Source organism: Mustelus asterias, unplaced genomic scaffold (assembly GCF_964213995.1).
Source record: "Mustelus asterias unplaced genomic scaffold, sMusAst1.hap1.1 HAP1_SCAFFOLD_1398, whole genome shotgun sequence".
Classification (NCBI taxonomy): Eukaryota; Metazoa; Chordata; class Chondrichthyes; order Carcharhiniformes; family Triakidae; genus Mustelus; species Mustelus asterias.
Window position 1 is genome coordinate 56,567 of NW_027591343.1, and position 18,653 is coordinate 75,219.

The following is an 18,653-nucleotide window of genomic DNA, read 5'->3' on the forward strand; positions in this document are numbered from 1 at the left end:
CAATCAGGTTCGTTGAGGAGTTCAGGAGCAACACTAGGCACATCTAAAAATGAGGTGTCAACCTGGTGAAGCTACAACACAGAACTATTTTGGTTCAAATATGGAGAAAAGAAATTAACTCCTGAGGTGAGGTAACTGCCTTTGACATCAAGACAGCATTTGACAGAGTGTGGTATCAAGGAGCCCAAGCAAAACAGAAGCCAATAAGAATCAAGGGGCGGGGGGAACTCTCCAGTGGTTGGAGTCATACCTGGCACAAAGGATGATGATTGCAGTTGTTGGGGGTCAATCACCTTAGTTCCAGGATATCACTTCAGGAGCTCCTCAGGGTAGTGTCCTAGGCCCAATCATCTCCAAGCTGCTTCATCAATGACCTTCCTTCCATAAAGGTCAGAAATAGGGAAGTTCACTGATGATTGCACAATGTTCGACACCATTCGCGACTATGTCCAAATGCAGTAAGACCTGGACAATACCCAGGTTTGGATTGACAAGTATAAATGTTTATCAAGTTAAAGGCCCTGCATGAAATGTGTCAAGGTACTTTACAGGAGCATTATAAAGAACAATATAACACTGACTCACACAAAATATTAGACAAGATGACCAAAACCTTCCAGAGGTAGCTTTGATGGAGTATTTGAATGGATGAAAATGAGATAATGAGGTGGAGGCATGTAGGGAGGGAACTTTAGAGCTTGGGGCTCATGCAACTCAAGGCAGGGTCACCAATGATGGAGCAATTAATCAAGAACACAAATTCAGAGATAGAGAAGTGCAGATATGTGGAGAGGTGAGGCCATGGAAATACTGAAAAGCAAAGGTGAAAATTTAAAAGACATTGCCAATGTAGTTCAGCAAGCACAGGAGTAATAGGAGAACTGGACATGCTGCAAGTTAAGACACAGTTTTGGATGAATTCAAATTTACAGAGGGTAGTCTGGAGGAGACCAGTCAGGAGTGCGTTGGAATAGTCAAATCTAGGAGGTAACAAAGGCATGAGGGAGGGTTTCAGCAGCAGTCAGGGGCGAAGTTATGGAGATGGTATTAGGTGGTCTTTGTGATGGTTGGAAGTTCCTCCCTGGGTCAAACATGACATTGAGGTTGTGAACTGACTGGTTTACTCTCAAGACTGTTGCCAGGGTAAAAGAATGAAGTTGGTAGCTAGAGAATGGAATTGGTGGGGACCAAAAACTTCCCAATATTTAATTGAGGGAAATTTCTGCTCTTCCAGCACTGAATTTCAGATAAGCAGTCTGATGTTTTACCAGTGGAGTTGCTGAAAGGTGGAGGAGAGATAGATCTGGGTGTCGTCAGCACATGTGAATACTAATGCTGAGCTTGCAGATGATTCCAGAGTGGAAGCATGTAGATGCGAAAGAGGAGGGAGTCAAGGATAGATCCTTGAGTAAACAGTGTGGTATAATAAGAGAAACTACTGTTATTTGGAATGGAACCAGATGAGAGCCATCTCAACTGTTGAATGCCAGTGGAAAGGCTTTGGAGGAGGTGGGATAGTCAATCACATCAAAGGTTACAGACAGATTGAGAAGGATGAGGAGGGAAAGTTTATCTTTGTCAGTCACATAGGATGCCATTTATAGCTTTAATAAGAGCAGCTTCACCACTGTAGCAGGACCGAAATGTAATTGGAGGGATTCAAACATGGAGTTCCAGGAAAGGAACAGATTTGGGAGGCGACAACATGTTCAAGTATTTGCAGAGGAAAGGGTGTGGGATCAAAGAAGGGGGGGGGGGAATCAAAGAAGGGGGGGGGGGAATCAAAGAAGGGGGGGGGGGATCAAAGAAGGGGGGGATCAAAGAAGGGGGGGATCAAAGAAGGGGGGGATCAAAGAAGGGGGGGGATCAAAGAAGGGGGGGGATCAAAGAAGGGGGGGGATCAAAGAAGGGGGGGGATCAAAGAAGGGGGGGGATCAAAGAAGGGGGGGGATCAAAGAAGGGGGGGGATCAAAGAAGGGGGGGGATCAAAGAAGGGGGGGGATCAAAGAAGGGGGGGGATCAAAGAAGGGGGGGGATCAAAGAAGGGGGGGGATCAAAGAAGGGGGGGGATCAAAGAAGGGGGGGGATCAAAGAAGGGGGGGGATCAAAGAAGGGGGGGGATCAAAGAAGGGGGGGATCAAAGAAGGGGGGGGATCAAAGAAGGGGGGGGATCAAAGAAGGGGGGGGATCAAAGAAGGGGGGGGATCAAAGAAGGGGGGGGGATCAAAGAAGGGGGGGGATCAAAGAAGGGGGGGGATCAAAGAAGGGGGGGGATCAAAGAAGGGGGGGGATCAAAGAAGGGGGGGGATCAAAGAAGGGGGGGGATCAAAGAAGGGGGGGGATCAAAGAAGGGGGGGGATCAAAGAAGGGGGGGATCAAAGAAGGGGGGGGATCAAAGAAGGGGGGGGATCAAAGAAGGGGGGGGATCAAAGAAGGGGGGGGATCAAAGAAGGGGGGGGGATCAAAGAAGGGGGGGGATCAAAGAAGGGGGGGGATCAAAGAAGGGGGGGGATCAAAGAAGGGGGGGGATCAAAGAAGGGGGGGGATCAAAGAAGGGGGGGGATCAAAGAAGGGGGGGGATCAAAGAAGGGGGGGGATCAAAGAAGGGGGGGGATCAAAGAAGGGGGGGGATCAAAGAAGGGGGGGGATCAAAGAAGGGGGGGGATCAAAGAAGGGGGGGGATCAAAGAAGGGGGGGGATCAAAGAAGGGGGGGGATCAAAGAAGGGGGGGGATCAAAGAAGGGGGGGGATCAAAGAAGGGGGGGATCAAAGAAGGGGGGGGGATCAAAGAAGGGGGGGGATCAAAGAAGGGGGGGGATCAAAGAAGGGGGGGATCAAAGAAGGGGGGGATCAAAGAAGGGGGGGGATCAAAGAAGGGGGGGGATCAAAGAAGGGGGGGATCAAAGAAGGGGGGATCAAAGAAGGGGGGGATCAAAGAAGGGGGGGGATCAAAGAAGGGGGGGGATCAAAGAAGGGGGGGATCAAAGAAGGGGGGGATCAAAGAAGGGGGGGATCAAAGAAGGGGGGGGATCAAAGAAGGGGGGGATCAAAGAAGGGGGGGGATCAAAGAAGGGGGGGGATCAAAGAAGGGGGGGGATCAAAGAAGGGGGGGATCAAAGAAGGGGGGGATCAAAGAAGGGGGGGGATCAAAGAAGGGGGGGGATCAAAGAAGGGGGGGGATCAAAGAAGGGGGGGGATCAAAGAAGGGGGGGGATCAAAGAAGGGGGGGGATCAAAGAAGGGGGGGGATCAAAGAAGGGGGGGGATCAAAGAAGGGGGGGGATCAAAGAAGGGGGGGGATCAAAGAAGGGGGGGGATCAAAGAAGGGGGGGGATCAAAGAAGGGGGGGATCAAAGAAGGGGGGGGATCAAAGAAGGGGGGGGATCAAAGAAGGGGGGGGATCAAAGAAGGGGGGGGATCAAAGAAGGGGGGGATCAAAGAAGGGGGGGATCAAAGAAGGGGGGGGATCAAAGAAGGGGGGGGATCAAAGAAGGGGGGGATCAAAGAAGGGGGGGGATCAAAGAAGGGGGGGATCAAAGAAGGGGGGGATCAAAGAAGGGGGGGATCAAAGAAGGGGGGGGATCAAAGAAGGGGGGGGATCAAAGAAGGGGGGGGATCAAAGAAGGGGGGGGATCAAAGAAGGGGGGGGATCAAAGAAGGGGGGGATCAAAGAAGGGGGGGATCAAAGAAGGGGGGGATCAAAGAAGGGGGGGGATCAAAGAAGGGGGGGGATCAAAGAAGGGGGGGGATCAAAGAAGGGGGGGGATCAAAGAAGGGGGGGGATCAAAGAAGGGGGGGGATCAAAGAAGGGGGGGGATCAAAGAAGGGGGGGGATCAAAGAAGGGGGGGGATCAAAGAAGGGGGGGGATCAAAGAAGGGGGGGGATCAAATAAGGGGGGGGATCAAATAAGGGGGGGGATCAAAGAAGGGGGGGGATCAAAGAAGGGGGGGGATCAAAGAAGGGGGGGGATCAAAGAAGGGGGGGATCAAAGAAGGGGGGGGATCAAAGAAGGGGGGGGATCAAAGAAGGGGGGGGATCAAAGAAGGGGGGGGGATCAAAGAAGGGGGGGGATCAAAGAAGGGGGGGGATCAAAGAAGGGGGGGGATCAAAGAAGGGGGGGGATCAAAGAAGGGGGGGGATCAAAGAAGGGGAGGGATCAAAGAAGGGGGGGGATCAAAGAAGGGGGGGGATCAAAGAAGGGGGGGGATCAAAGAAGGGGGGGGATCAAAGAAGGGGGGGGATCAAAGAAGGGGGGGGATCAAAGAAGGGGGGGGATCAAAGAAGGGGGGGATCAAAGAAGGGGGGGATCAAAGAAGGGGGGGGATCAAAGAAGGGGGGGGATCAAAGAAGGGGGGGGATCAAAGAAGGGGGGGGATCAAAGAAGGGGGGGGATCAAAGAAGGGGGGGGATCAAAGAAGGGGGGGGATCAAAGAAGGGGGGGGATCAAAGAAGGGGGGGATCAAAGAAGGGGGGGGGATCAAAGAAGGGGGGGGATCAAAGAAGGGGGGGGATCAAAGAAGGGGGGGGATCAAAGAAGGGGGGGGATCAAAGAAGGGGGGGGATCAAAGAAGGGGGGGGATCAAAGAAGGGGGGGATCAAAGAAGGGGGGGGATCAAAGAAGGGGGGGGATCAAAGAAGGGGGGGGATCAAAGAAGGGGGGGGATCAAAGAACAGAGAATTGTTAACAATATTAGCAAACATGTGGACAAGTGGTGAAGTTGAGTGGTCAGCATTTTAATGGGCATAGGATTGAAGCCAGGAGGTGGATCTCATGGGCAAGGTGAGCTCAGAGGGCATGGGGAGCAGGGGGTGGTAGGCAGAGAGAGACAGAGATAGAGAAATTGAGCAATTTCAGGACTAGGACCGTAAGGAACATGAGAGGAAGTTTGATGAGCTGGTGGAAGAGTTACTGCTACAAGTGGTCTCAGCACCCGAGGTTGAAGAGGGGGAAAGTTGATCACTTTCGAATTTAACTTTCCCACTTCCAATACAATGTATATGTGTAGACTTCAGGAAGAAGAATGGGTTTGAAACGAGATGTCCACAACAGCCAAAAGGTCTACAAACTCTCAATGTTAAGACTCAGACACTAATAAAGGCCATTTAGATAAGATATCAAACTATAACCAACATCTGAGGAATTATACTCCTCGCAAATGATTGACATTCAGGAGGACAAATATAAAGAAAGGTTAATATGCAAAAAGCGTTACTCGCATTTTTAGAAACAGTCCCAAAAAAGGACATGTCCAATCCAGAAAATATTACTTTTAGCTCCTGGCTTACATCTGTTGTCTAACATGCACCAACATAATCTTGGAATGCAGTGCAGGCAATTACAGCAAGGGTTTAGGTTTGAAAAAAAATGTAATTTTCAATCATGACAAAGCTTACTTGAGTTATTAATCTCCAGTGGGCTATAAAAATTTATTTGTGGTAGACACGTATGCTGCAGGCAAACGTTTGCTTAGAAGGCGCAATGCAACTATATAGGCACCATTGTCGAAATCATAACAGCCTGGTTTCAAACTGCCTTTATTTTAGCTAAATTCTATGCAAACCATCAGTTGGGGAAAAGATCAACGCTGGGTAAGCTGAGGTGTGAATTGGCCTTGACCAATTCCAAGATTGACCAACAGCTTTTTGTGTCATTGTTATAAATCAGCCAGCTTTGCTGTAGTTAGCACTTTGCATTGCAGGCAACCATTGACATCACTGCCCAAGGCATCTGATGGTATTAATGCCAGGCATTTGCTGCATGGTTGCATCCAGCAGCTTACCAAACTAAATCCCTCAGCACAAAAAGGCACAGAAGATTGCTGACATCTCTAGGGAATTCAATGTTTTTATCTCACACACTGACTGAATTGTTCACTATTACTATACAAGCTCCATTAATTGTTTGCAAATTCACCCTGTAGAAACTATATGAATCACACAGATACATGCTAATTGATTACAAATGGTATCACACCTGGGGAGCCGAGACTAAGCTGAGTCGTCAGGTGATGTGGAATCAGATGTCTAAGGATATTTGGACCAAGGCAGTAATAGCTTTAGATCTACACAGCAGCAGATTCAAATCACTCCATCGTGCATTTTGATTCAACTCAATACCTTCAGTACTCCTGGCCCTCCTGGATCATATATTACCTTTCCTGACTTTCCACAAAAATAGCATTGTCAGAACCACCTGCCATATAGTCTTGTTTCCAACATAGACATGAGAGAGAGGAAGAGTTTTTTCCACAATTTTATTCAACACCAAACAGCATAAAATAAACAATGATGAAATATCACTTGAACATCTTAATATGCACAGTCAAATTTGCATGTTAAGTCACCATCTACATTATGTCCTACTGGCATCGAGCCCTGCTTCTGCATGCTATATTTTGTACACATTTAAGTTTCTGTATTGCTACAGTTGTTCTGTTATAATTCATTTAAAGGTGCATCATCTTATGGTTCCAATTAGTAAACAAATGAATAACGTATTACATTTCAGTCTGGTGTACAAATTTTAACCACAGATTGACCTGACCAGATTAAAAGCAAAATTAAATACTACAGATGCTGGAGATCTGAAATAAAGACAGAAAGTGCTGGAAATACAGAACAGGTCTGGCAGCATCTACGGAGATAGAAACAGAGTTAACATCCAGTCCAATATGGCTCCTGTTCTATGAGCCAACAATCTGGTCAGGCTCCGTTGCTTCATCTTCTTTCAAGGGTGAAGCTTTTTATGTTATGCAGCATGGATATTTAAGAGAAACTGCGAGAGCATCATATTTTAGCTGCAATAGGGACTGTCATGTAAAAATTTAATATTTTTCAAAATGCACATAATCTGCATTTGAGCCTGAAGTATAAAACCACTATGCTTTGATTGACTGAAATAGCAAAAGATTGGTGTCACTCAGGAAATCAATTAAAATCTGCCCAAAATCAGGATTTTACTTTGAAAAGAATCAGAGGCATAGAATTCTGAACTGACGTGAAACAGTTAAGCATTTCTAAACTCAAACATTAGAGCATCTTGAAAGGTTTAAAGCAAAAGGCGATAAAAACTCTTGAGAATTTCAGAACAAATTTTATTAGAAAAGCCCGTTATAAAAAAAGCCATTTCTCTAAAGTTAATCCCAGATGATAAAAGAAGCAAATCTTACCATAACAAGAAAATAGTCAGAGTCAGTAAAATGAGCCCAGACATGACAAAAAAAATTGTTAATAATTATGGATAGTTACCATGGAAATTTCTGGTCTATGGAATATGAATCTTGTCCGACTTCCAAAAGTTTAACCTCTAATCTTTGGCTGATGAACACTGGAGTTATCAACCTTTTCAAGGGTTGGAAGTCCTTAGCTTCAAAATGATTAGCTGCTTAAGGCGGCAGGACTAAATTCTACATCAATTTGCCAGATGCAATGAGTTTTGAGAGCAGCATTGCAAACTAGCTTTGCCATGCAGGTATGGTTGGTAAACAAGAGGAGAATTGAGAAATCAATTGAAGCTGATCTTGAGCAACTTCAGCAAGTAGGATGTTCCTGATGTTCCTCAGTCTGACTGAATCACTGTTAATGACTCAGAGCATCCAAATATCCATGGGTGCTTTCAGCCACCCACACAAGAAACAATTAAATTTGTGGAGTTATGTAAAATTTTGAAGATCGCAACTTTGCTCCAGATCTGAGTCTGGCAGCCTGTTTCAAGATGCTTTGAGATTTGTTCGAGTGGCTCAAGTTTGACTTAAAAATACAGGCTGGTCTGGACTAAAAAAAATCAAGCAGCAAATGCACATTAATTCCAAATGCAAACCATCGAAAATAACCAACCTTCAGAAAAACCTTACTGTAAAATATTGGATGTTTATATTTCACAAAGATAAGGAAAAAATGCAAGTGTTTTCAAAATAGTCTGGAGCTGTTTGCAAGTTGATTGTTACAGTAGCTACAGTGCTATCATTTTGTCTGGTCCAAAAATCTTGCTACGCGCAACACAAATTGCTTCAACAATCGTCATTAGGGTGCAGCAGTATGCTGGATTACACACCAGTTTTCTACAACTGCATTAAAAAGGAATCCTTCTGGAAAGTATCCAACCAGTTATGGCACTTCAAATGCAGAACTTTTCTCCTTCCTCACATTTGTATAGGGTCAAAAGTGAGTGGCAAAAATTACAATAAGCAAAATTGATTGACCAGCTACGAATTACAAAAACACTTCTAACATAAAACAATCCAATTCCCAACTTGCGCCATCAGGTATTAATAATAGAACTTTGCATTTTGTACTGACCCCTCAATAATACTTTTTGGCGTAAATCATTTGTAGGCAGCTAGTCAAAAATGCTCTCCAGTTCCACACATGGAAAGACCCTCTGATTTGTTTTCTTTTGGGGGGGGGAGGGAGGGGCTGTGGAGAGAGGGAGATAGAGAAAATGTGCTTTGCCTCCCCTACAAAGTGAAATAAATATTCTTTGTAGTAATTTTACAATGGTGTTCTACAACTACTGGTAGTCTGTCACAGAAGCCTGGAAACTGTTCCAGTGCACTGGAACAATCTTATTGCTGTACGCCATTATAACATTCAGCTGTGAAAATTCAGTTTGTGAAGGATCTGCTTCATCATCTAAAACATGGATAAATGAAAACACACGTTGGGGTTTAAATCATCAAGTTACAATATCAGGTGCTCTGCTGCACAGTACTAAAGTCGAAAGAGGTAAAACCGAACATGAATGGGGATAGAAAACAGGTAGCATTACATCAGTCGCCTGATTTATAAATTCTGAATTTTATGGTGGCTAACTCACCTTCCAAAAGTCTTTCTACCATATACAAGACACAAGTTAAAATGTATGCTGGAATATTCTCCACTTTCCTGGATGACTGCAGCTCCAGGGTCACCTGAGAAGCTCGACACCACCCAGAACAAAGCAACCTGCTTGACTGACATTGCATCCACCACCAGTGCACAATTGCTGCCCTGTGTACCATCTATTAAATGCACTGCAGCAATTCACCAAGGCTCCTCCGATAGAACTTCTCAAACCCATATTCTTGACCAACTTGAAGAACAAGGGCAGCAGATGAATCGACAATCGTAATCAGTAATTCCTCGCAAAGGTCACACGTGGTCCTGCTTGGAGAATCTTCATCCCAAACTTCAGCAATTCAAAAGGGCAACTTACACAACCATCTCAATGGCACTTAGAAATGGGCAATAAATGCTGGCCTTGACAGTGATGCCCGCATCCCATGAATGAATATTGAAAAGGATAATGTGAATTGTGTGGGCAGCATTGCTTTACTGAATGGACAATACCATATGGGAGGCAGCAGCTTGAGTAAAAGGAGACATACAAACACTATTTCCAACTGTACCCTGAAGAGTAAATCTTACAACAAGCAATTCACAAGTAGTACAAATTATGAAAATGCGTAGTTTTGAGAGAGGGGGACGTCTCCGACAGAACATCTCAGGCTGCAAACCAAACTTCCTTTGCAGATGCTGACAATCTGGTATGCAAATAGTTGCTCAATAATACAGAACTCTAAAAGACATGTCACATTTTGGTCTTGCACTCATGTGAACACTGCCCAAGAATGCCAGTATGAGAAAACAACAATTTATACTATATGAGAGGGAGTGCAGATTGGTTGGCAAGTGGATACTGATCGGTACAGGCATTGCAGTGGAGAATACACCAGTTGATGGTGACTGACAGGTAATATTAGCGATTATCAGTCATCAGCAACCGCATTCTCCAGAGTCCACTTGCCAACCAATCAGCATTCTCTTCTCATGGTATAAATTTGTTGCTTTCGCTTTATATTGGTACTCTTGCAAAATGTCCTGATGAGTGTAAGACGAAAAGGTTCAGCAGCTCATTTTTTAAAAGCAACAATGCGGTTCATTTCATCAATATTTTCATTCTATTTCTAGCCTCTTCTGCAGCTCGTCAATAATTGCCATCTCTAAAACCAAGAATACTGGGTATTATGTTATACTAAAAAGTACTGATCAAAACTGAGAAATAACATTGTCTGATAACCATTTTATCTGTCCACTAATGCACGTGCAATTTGAGGAACAACTGGCTGAACAGTAATGTTCCATTAGCATTGAACATTTACAGATTGACCAGCAGACCTCCTACAATTGAAACAAAAATAAAATTCTGAAAATGGACAGCCACTGTGGCTCAATACTTCCTACTCATTCTGCTTATGGAAACACTGACACTTCACATTTAGTAACTTACAAGTCTTCAGCCCTTGCTCTTGAATGCAGTAGATTTAATGATGCAGTATCTGGATCCAGACTTCAACAGCTTCCACCTACAAAGTTGGATTTAAAATAACATTAATGAAATGTATATCAATGTTTGAAAATGTATTCTATGAGTATTACGTGAGAAGTAAAACTATACACAATTCCAGGCTGTGGATGACTGCTGATTAAGTTTCAGAACTGTTACAATATACATTTTTCTGCAAAGTTGGTGAAATGTCCTTTTTAAATATTTAGTGTAGACAAATTTAAAAACCGCAAGATACAAATATACACAATCTCTTATTCTGAAGTGCAAATGCAAAGTACTTGTCCCTCTAGATGAAGGACCAGCCTTGGGACCCTTCTGGTCAGAATGGCTGTCACAGATTTTATACATATTGGATAATTCATGTCCACTTTTTCCATCACAAGCAGTGCCAATCCAGCTACAAGCAATGAACTGTAGAACATAGAACATAGAACATAGAACATTACAGCGCAGAACAGGCCCTTCGGCCCACGATGTTGCACCGACCAGTTAAAAAAAAAACTGTGACCCTCCAACCTAAACCAATTTCTTTTCGTCCATGAACCTATCTACGGATCTCTTAAACGCCCCCAAACTAGGCGCATTTACTACTGATGCTGGCAGGGCATTCCAATCCCTCACCACCCTCTGGGTAAAGAACCTACCCCTGACATCGGTTCTATAACTACCCCCCCTCAATTTAAAGCCATGCCCCCTCGTGCTGGATTTCTCCATCAGAGGAAAAAGGCTATCACTATCCACCCTATCTAAACCTCTAATCATCTTATATGTTTCAATAAGATCCCCTCTTAGCCGCCGCCTTTCCAGCGAAAACAATCCCAAATCCCTCAGCCTCTCCTCATAGGATCTCCCCTCCATACCAGGCAACATCCTGGTAAACCTCCTCTGCACCCTCTCCAAAGCCTCCACATCCTTCCTGTAATGTGGGGACCAGAACTGCACACAGTACTCCAAGTGCGGCCGCACCAGAGTTGTGTACAGTTGCAACATAACGCTACGACTCCTAAATTCAATCCCCCTACCAATAAACGCCAAGACACCATATGCCTTCTTAACAACCTTATCTACTTGATTCCCAACTTTCAGGGATCTATGCACACATACACCTAGATCCCTCTGCTCCTCCACACTATTCAAAGTCCTCCCGTTAGCCCTATACTCAACACATCTGTTATTCCTACCAAAGTGAATTACCTCACACTTCTCCGCATTAAACTCCATCCGCCACCTCTCGGCCCAACTTTGCAACCTGTCTAAGTCTTCCTGCAAACTACGACACCCTTCCTCACTGTCTACCACACCACCGACTTTGGTGTCATCAGCAAATTTGCTAATCCACCCAACTATACCCTCATCCAGATCATTAATAAATATTACAAACAGCAGTGGCCCCAAAACAGATCCCTGAGGTACACCACTTGTAACCGCACTCCATGATGAATATTTACTATCAACCACCACCCTCTGTTTCCTATCCGCTAGCCAATTCCTGATCCAATTTCCTAGATCACCCCCAATCCCATACATCTGCATTTTCTGCAGAAGCCTACCATGGTGAACCTTATCAAACGCCTTACTAAAATCCATATATACCACGTCCACTGCCTTGCCCCCATCCACCTCCTTGGTCACTTTCTCAAAAAACTCAATAAGGTTAGTAAGGCACGACCTACCTGCCACAAAACCATGCTGACTATCACCTATCAATTCATTACTCTCCAAATAACTATAAATCCTATCCCTTATAATTTTTTCCAACATCTTGCCGACAACAGAAGTGAGACTCACCGGTCTATAATTCCCGGGGAAGTCTCTGTTCCCCTTCTTAAACAATGGGACAACATTCGCTAACCTCCAATCTTCTGGTACTATACCAGAGGCCAACGACGACCTGAAGATCAGAGCCAGAGGCTCTGCAATCACTTCTCTTGCCTCCCAGAGAATCCTTGGATAAATCCCATCCGGACCAGGGGATTTATCTATTTTCAGACCCTCCAGAATATCCTGCACATCCTCCTTATCAACTGTAATACTGTCTATTCTACTCCCTTGCAACCCAGTGTCCTCCTCAGCTATATTCATGTCCCCTTGCGTGAACACCGAAGAGAAATATTGGTTCAATGCTTCACCAATCTCCTCCGGTTCCACACATAACTTCCCTCTGCCATCTATAACTGGCCCTAAACTTGCCCTAACCAACCTTCTGTTCTTGACATACCTATAGAACGCCTTAGGATTCTCTTTAACCCTATCCGCCAAAGTCTTCTCATGTCCCCTTTTAGCCCTTCTAAGCTCGCTCTTCAACTCCCTCTTAGCCAATCTAAAGCTTTCTAGTGCACTACCCGAGTGCTCACGTCTCATCCGAACATAAGCCTCCTTTTTCTTTTTAACCAACAAAGAAACTTTTTTGGTGCACCACGGTTCCCTAGCCCTACCAATTCCTCCTTGCCTGACAGGGACATACCTATCACAGACTCGCAGTAGCTGCTCCTTGAAAAAACTCCACATGTCGGACGTTCCCAGTCCCTGTAATCTCCTAGTCCTCCTAACCTCCTGTGCAAGGTTAATTTTCCCATTTTCTCTTAAAGGTACTATTTCATTATTACAAACTATAACTTTGAACTTGATATTTGCAACCGTTTTGGTGAAAGTCAGTTCTGGGTTGATTTAGACAAATTAAACATTAATATCCTAAAAATTAGGGGTAAAAGCAATTGGCAGCTGCACTCAAAGCAGCTCTGACTTGTCCAGCTTTGATTTTAGAAATCAGGAATGCAAACATCTCAAGCTGAACTAATCTCTTCTTAAATGAGACTATATAATTGTTTACCTTTTCTTTGAAGTTAACCTTAAATTGCTCAATTTCTAAAATTTTAAAAAATTCAGATTTTTCATTGCTGGTCTATCATTCTAAAGCAGGAAAATGTGATTGGGTTACAGTAGTGGCAGTTGCAGACATGACAGGTAAGCCATATGTTTTGATAAAATCTTACGTTTTCTACCAGTAAAGATAATACTTGTCTGAACTAATACCTGCACTGATAATTCAAACTGTCAAACACCCTATCACTCCCATATACCAGACATTTGGCAGTCAGCGTGAAAGTGTGGAGCATTATTTTGTTGCATCAAGTTGGGGGTTAGTCTCATGGATGGAACAAATGAAATTGGTGAAATACGTAATCCTCCCAATTCAACTTGAAATTCACATTTGCTGTCAAAATATTTTGTCCAAACCAATAATTACGAACTTCTTGCTCATGATAGCAGGAAACCAAGTAAATTGAACCGCCACCTGGACCAAAACACCTGTCCTCAATAGATAAAGCACAATACATTTCAAACAAACACTCGTTCAACTGAAAGCACAGACAAAACTAACCCAAAAGTTTGATGGCTGTCTCGTATGTCAAGATTATGAAACTCAAGCTTGCTTATTAAAGTTTTAAAGTTTATTTATTAATATCATAATTAGGTTTACATTAACATTGCAATGAAGTTACTAATCACCATACTCCAGCGCCTGTTTGGGTACACACAGAGAATTTAGCATGGCCAATGCACCTAACCAGCACGTCTTTCGGACTGTGGGAGAAAACCAGAGCACCTGGAGGAAACCCACAGAGACACGGGGTAATCGTCCAGACTCCACACAGACAGTGACCCAAGCCGGAATTGAGCCTGGATCCCTGATGCTGCGAGACAGCAGTGCTAACCACTGTGCCACCGTGGGAATGGATGACTGTCTCATTACCTCTGTCTATATCATTACTTCATTTCTTCAATCAGCCCTTGCAAGTTTTACAGGACAATTTGACCAAAATATTTTGACAAGACCAATGAGTCTAACCTTTCCTTGTAAGAGAAGAGCTAACATTTTTATCATGAAGAAAATTATAGTGTTCTTTGCTAGGATTTTGTATCTGTGGCATAGTTACGTGCTGCAAGGAATGTTCCCAACATTGTCTTGCTGTTACAGAATGCAAAATGTCAGTCCTAAAAGTTAATGTATTTCTGAAGCATTTGTCTCAGCTTCATAAAAAATTGAGTGATTATGTTCCATAGAGAACAATTGCCGGATTGCACCAGGTTTCAAAATTCTTTTTCAGAGGACTTCTTGCAAAGGGCTAGATTGTCACGTGTCTCAAAGATTTAATCAATGTTGATCGCGATTTTGAAAGACAACTTCATGCCTATTGATCACTTCTGACTCTCAGATTAAAGTTTTGATGAAAGGTCAGCAACCTGAAAGATTAACTCTGTTTGGCTCTCCACAGATACTGTCTGACCTGAATATTTCCAGCCTTTCTTGCTTTTATTTCTGTTCTCTCAGAAAACTTTTGAAATACTTTCCACCTCACCCATTTTATTTTTCACATTTCTAATTCTTCGCCCACTCACTTCTTCCCCAAGAATGAAGCAATCCCCACAACAGCCACCTGGCCAAGGAAACAGAGTAAACTGTAAGGATGTACAAGAACAGTTTGAGGCAACTATTTTTCCTTCCATTTTCTTTCCCCTCGTTAAGCATTTTATAATTGCCTGTTTTGTCTCTGTTTAAGAGCGACCTCTGTACGTCATTATTCCCCACCTTAAGTGCAATGATTAGAATTTGTCTCAATATGGGTTAAGCGACTCTGATTATGCAGACACACGCATTGCTGGATCTCTGCATTAACCTCACACAAATAAGCAATTCAGCCTGACAGCACACTTGAAAACTCAACATTTTTGCAAACTTACAATGTTATTTGTTCCCTTGATGTCAAGAGAAATGCAGGAAACAAGGCTTAGTGTTTTCTGCCAGCTGCACTTCTCCAATACTAAACCACTCAAAGGGAAGACTCACCTTACCAATAGTTAGGACAGGTGCCAAAACACACATGTGGGGAAATAACATGAGAAAACCCATTATTAAAATACTGTGTAGCAGTAGAACATCAATAGCAGTGTACATTTTAACCTGGAATGAGAGCAACCACGGTGGCCCTTCAGAATATGTTGCAGAAACCAAAACATCTTGTAAAGAGCTTTGGGCATGCAATTTTTCTTTTCTAATTGAAAGTTAATGCTGCATAATCCCACACTCATAATACAACTTCCTCCAGAAATTTAACCCAAGTCTAATCATTTCCACTCGCTTCCAACAATTGCAACTGAAATATTCTACAACCTCCAGGTATGATTCAAGCCAATTATAAATACATTTATCCACAAACACACACTGTTACCAGTATTCAAAAGATGCAACATCATTACCAACTGCATTTACAATGTTTGGAAATCGTGTAAGCTCTGCATCTTTAGCAACTATAACAAATCTTCTGCTTAACTGAACTGTAATGTTTTACATCTTTTAAAGTAATAACTGCTTTGTATCACAAGTGATCAATAAATTTAAACAATTACTTAAAATCAATATATCACTTTATTCATACAAAAGAGCATCAACATAAATGTCTGTGATGACTAGAATGTGCCAATATTTGGTATGTAACGTTGAATAGGAAGTATAACTGTAATGCTATGTACTTATCCACTTGTATGTTCAATCTAATTATTCAGTAAACTCCTTAGATTGATGATTCCTCTCTACAGCCTATATAACATGATTTAAAATCAAGTAGAGTAAATTCACTCAAAGTTAAAACTGGCAGAGGAAGGAAAAAAAATAGAGGTTCAGCGCTTCAAGGCTTGATTTCAGAGTTGCTAAAGCAACATATTATCAAATTAACAGCAAACAGATCTCAATTGTAAAAGGAACCAATTTAACTCAAAATTAGTCAAAAAACAGACCAACATAGTAAGAGGCCATTCCGCCCACCTTGTGTTTCTTTCTTCATGGCCTTGCATTTTTTAATATATGGATTAAGTATTTATCCAATTTCCTTCTGGAAGTTACTAATGAATCTATTTTCACTCACCTTTCACACTGTGCATTCCACCTTAACTTGCTGCCTTTTTTGCTTTCTCATTTCCCCTCTGGTTCTTTTGTCAAATTTCCAGAATTAGTGAATTACTTCTTTGACACCACATTGTGAAAAACCAACATGCTTTAGTGTACTTGCTGATTCTCAATTCTGGCTAGGTTTTTATTTTTTAAATTAAAGTTTAAATAATGTTGCCCTCAAGGGAGAATGGCCCAAGAATGAACAGTCAACCTGGATGTGAAGCATTTTGCACATACTTATTAGGTGTCAAGTATAAAGAATCTTTCAGATTGATTTGGAAATGTTACTGATCTGACTTTGCCATGCAATTTTTATCAAGTGAAGCAGGTTTCAAATATGCCATCATCTTTATACAGCCTGCAGTCAGGAAGAACCTTTCGTCTGCATTCAACATACAAAGTATTTGGAATATGGAAGTCACTAGTACAGGAAGTGATTAAGCCAAGATGCTTCCAAACGACAGACAGATTTGCATTTATATAATGCCTTTCATGACCAGGCATCTCAAAGTGCTTTACAGCCAATTAAATACTTCTGAAGTATAGTCACGATTGTAATGTAGGAATCACAGTAACCAATTTACACACAGTAAGCTCCCACAAACAATAAAAAGATAATTAGCAGATGCAAGACATTTTTGTGACATTGATTGAATAAATATTGCCCTGGACATGGAGGAAAATTCATCTGCTCTTTGAAAAACTGTCATGGGATCTCTTACACCCCAGCTGATAGTTCTCAAGTCCTGGAGTGGGACTTGAGCTCAGAATCTTCTAACTCAAGATGCAAGAGTGCTACCAATTTAGTCACAGCTGTCACACATTTGAAAATAAACTAGGCAAGTTAGTGAGAGAAAGTAAAATGGAAAAATATGCTTGAAAGGCTGAGGTGAGCCTCATGCGGAGCACATGTGCACAGATTAGTTGGGTTGAATGAACTGTTTCTATGTTGTATGTTCTGTGCAACTCTAATAGCATCATCTCTGTTGGCTTTCATGTTAAAGCAGTCCATTAACTGCCCAAACACCAAGGCACTATTATCCACTACCTATCTTTAAAAGCCTTGCATTTATGAGCACCCTTCACGATCTCAGCTTGCCCCAAAATGCTGTACAAGAATAATAATTTTTAAGTGCGGTCGCCATTGCACCTAATCTATGATTCGTATCCATTTATACGACAGCTACTATCTAAATATGCTTTCAGACATAAACCCTTTAGACAAAAAAAATCAAAATCAAATTTAACCTACTTCCTTGTAAGAAAGACGTGCTGAGAATGTTTTAGTCCCTGCTTTTCCTTGTTTATCATGCATGGCGCATGTCTGCAAGTACCCAATTTAACATGCTTTCAAGATGCATTTCCTGCTAAAGAAGCCCAACTATTGTGGGTGCTTTGTGGGATGCAAGTGCTTCTGTATGTCTTATGCTTGATCTTGATGACTCTAGAGCTGCCGGCACCTTGCCCAGCTCCACAGGTGTTGCCCGTCTTTTGGCTTAGCTTGAGTAACTTGATCAGGGAGAGTCAGAAAGAATAATAACCCGAGAACAGTTCCATCATCTTTGTACCTGATTTTGTCAAACACTTCTACTGGGAATTACTTCAAGGTGTCCAGTGAAACAGGTAGCAATGAAATCAGCAAAGCTCCAGCATAATCAAAACAAGATAGATGCACTTGGAATGCAAGGACTACAGTTAAAGAGTAATGCACAAATGCACCATGCACTACTCCACAGGAGTTACTGTGCCTTGTAAACTGCTTTGTACATTCAAATGAATGCATAAAACAGTGCTCAGCAACATTTATTTATATGCCAGCCTTGAAATGCAGAGGGTGAACTCAAGCTGCTGGTCCTCCCAGTAGGAGTTTTTTTAAAAGTATTTGAAGAAGCTACTCAACTTCAGGCTACTTAGCTCCACTTGATATACAGGAAAGTAGGCTGGCAAGCTGCTCAGTGACTTGGTTAAATCAATGGTTCACAAGTCCAGGAAATCCAAGACTATTGAACTCAGTTTCTCATTGCTAAACTCAAATCTTTTGTGTATCCCCAGACAATCGGGAGTTTGATCGTGCATTTTCCAGCTGTTCGCTTGGAAACTTCTGGAACAAATGAATGCTTAACACTGGTAACAGCAGGAGATTTGTTATAAAGGCAGGTGCAAGTTTTGATTGATTTTATTTTCTGAGAGTTTTCATTTTAAGAGATTAAATCCAGGTGAAATATCATTTTGTCTGCTTAAAATCAGGAAATAACTTCTTGTTGCAAAATATCAAACATCCTTATACATGAATTCATAGAAATATAGAAAATAGGAGTAGGCCATTCGGTCAATCGTGCCAGCTCCGCCATTTGACGTGATCATGGCTGATCCTCT

General features: G+C 42.7%; 1 protein-coding gene across 1 annotated transcript in view; it reads right to left on the reverse strand.

Annotated features, from left to right (window-relative positions):
* LOC144488238 (ras-related protein Rap-1b) overlaps positions 1 to 18,653 on the reverse strand; it is a 65,012-nt gene that overhangs the window by 39,292 nt on the left and 7,067 nt on the right. The window contains exon 2 of the mRNA XM_078206272.1: positions 10,268 to 10,343. The gene's annotated coding sequence lies outside the window, so the exon portion shown is untranslated. The remainder of the gene's footprint in view (positions 1 to 10,267; positions 10,344 to 18,653) is intronic.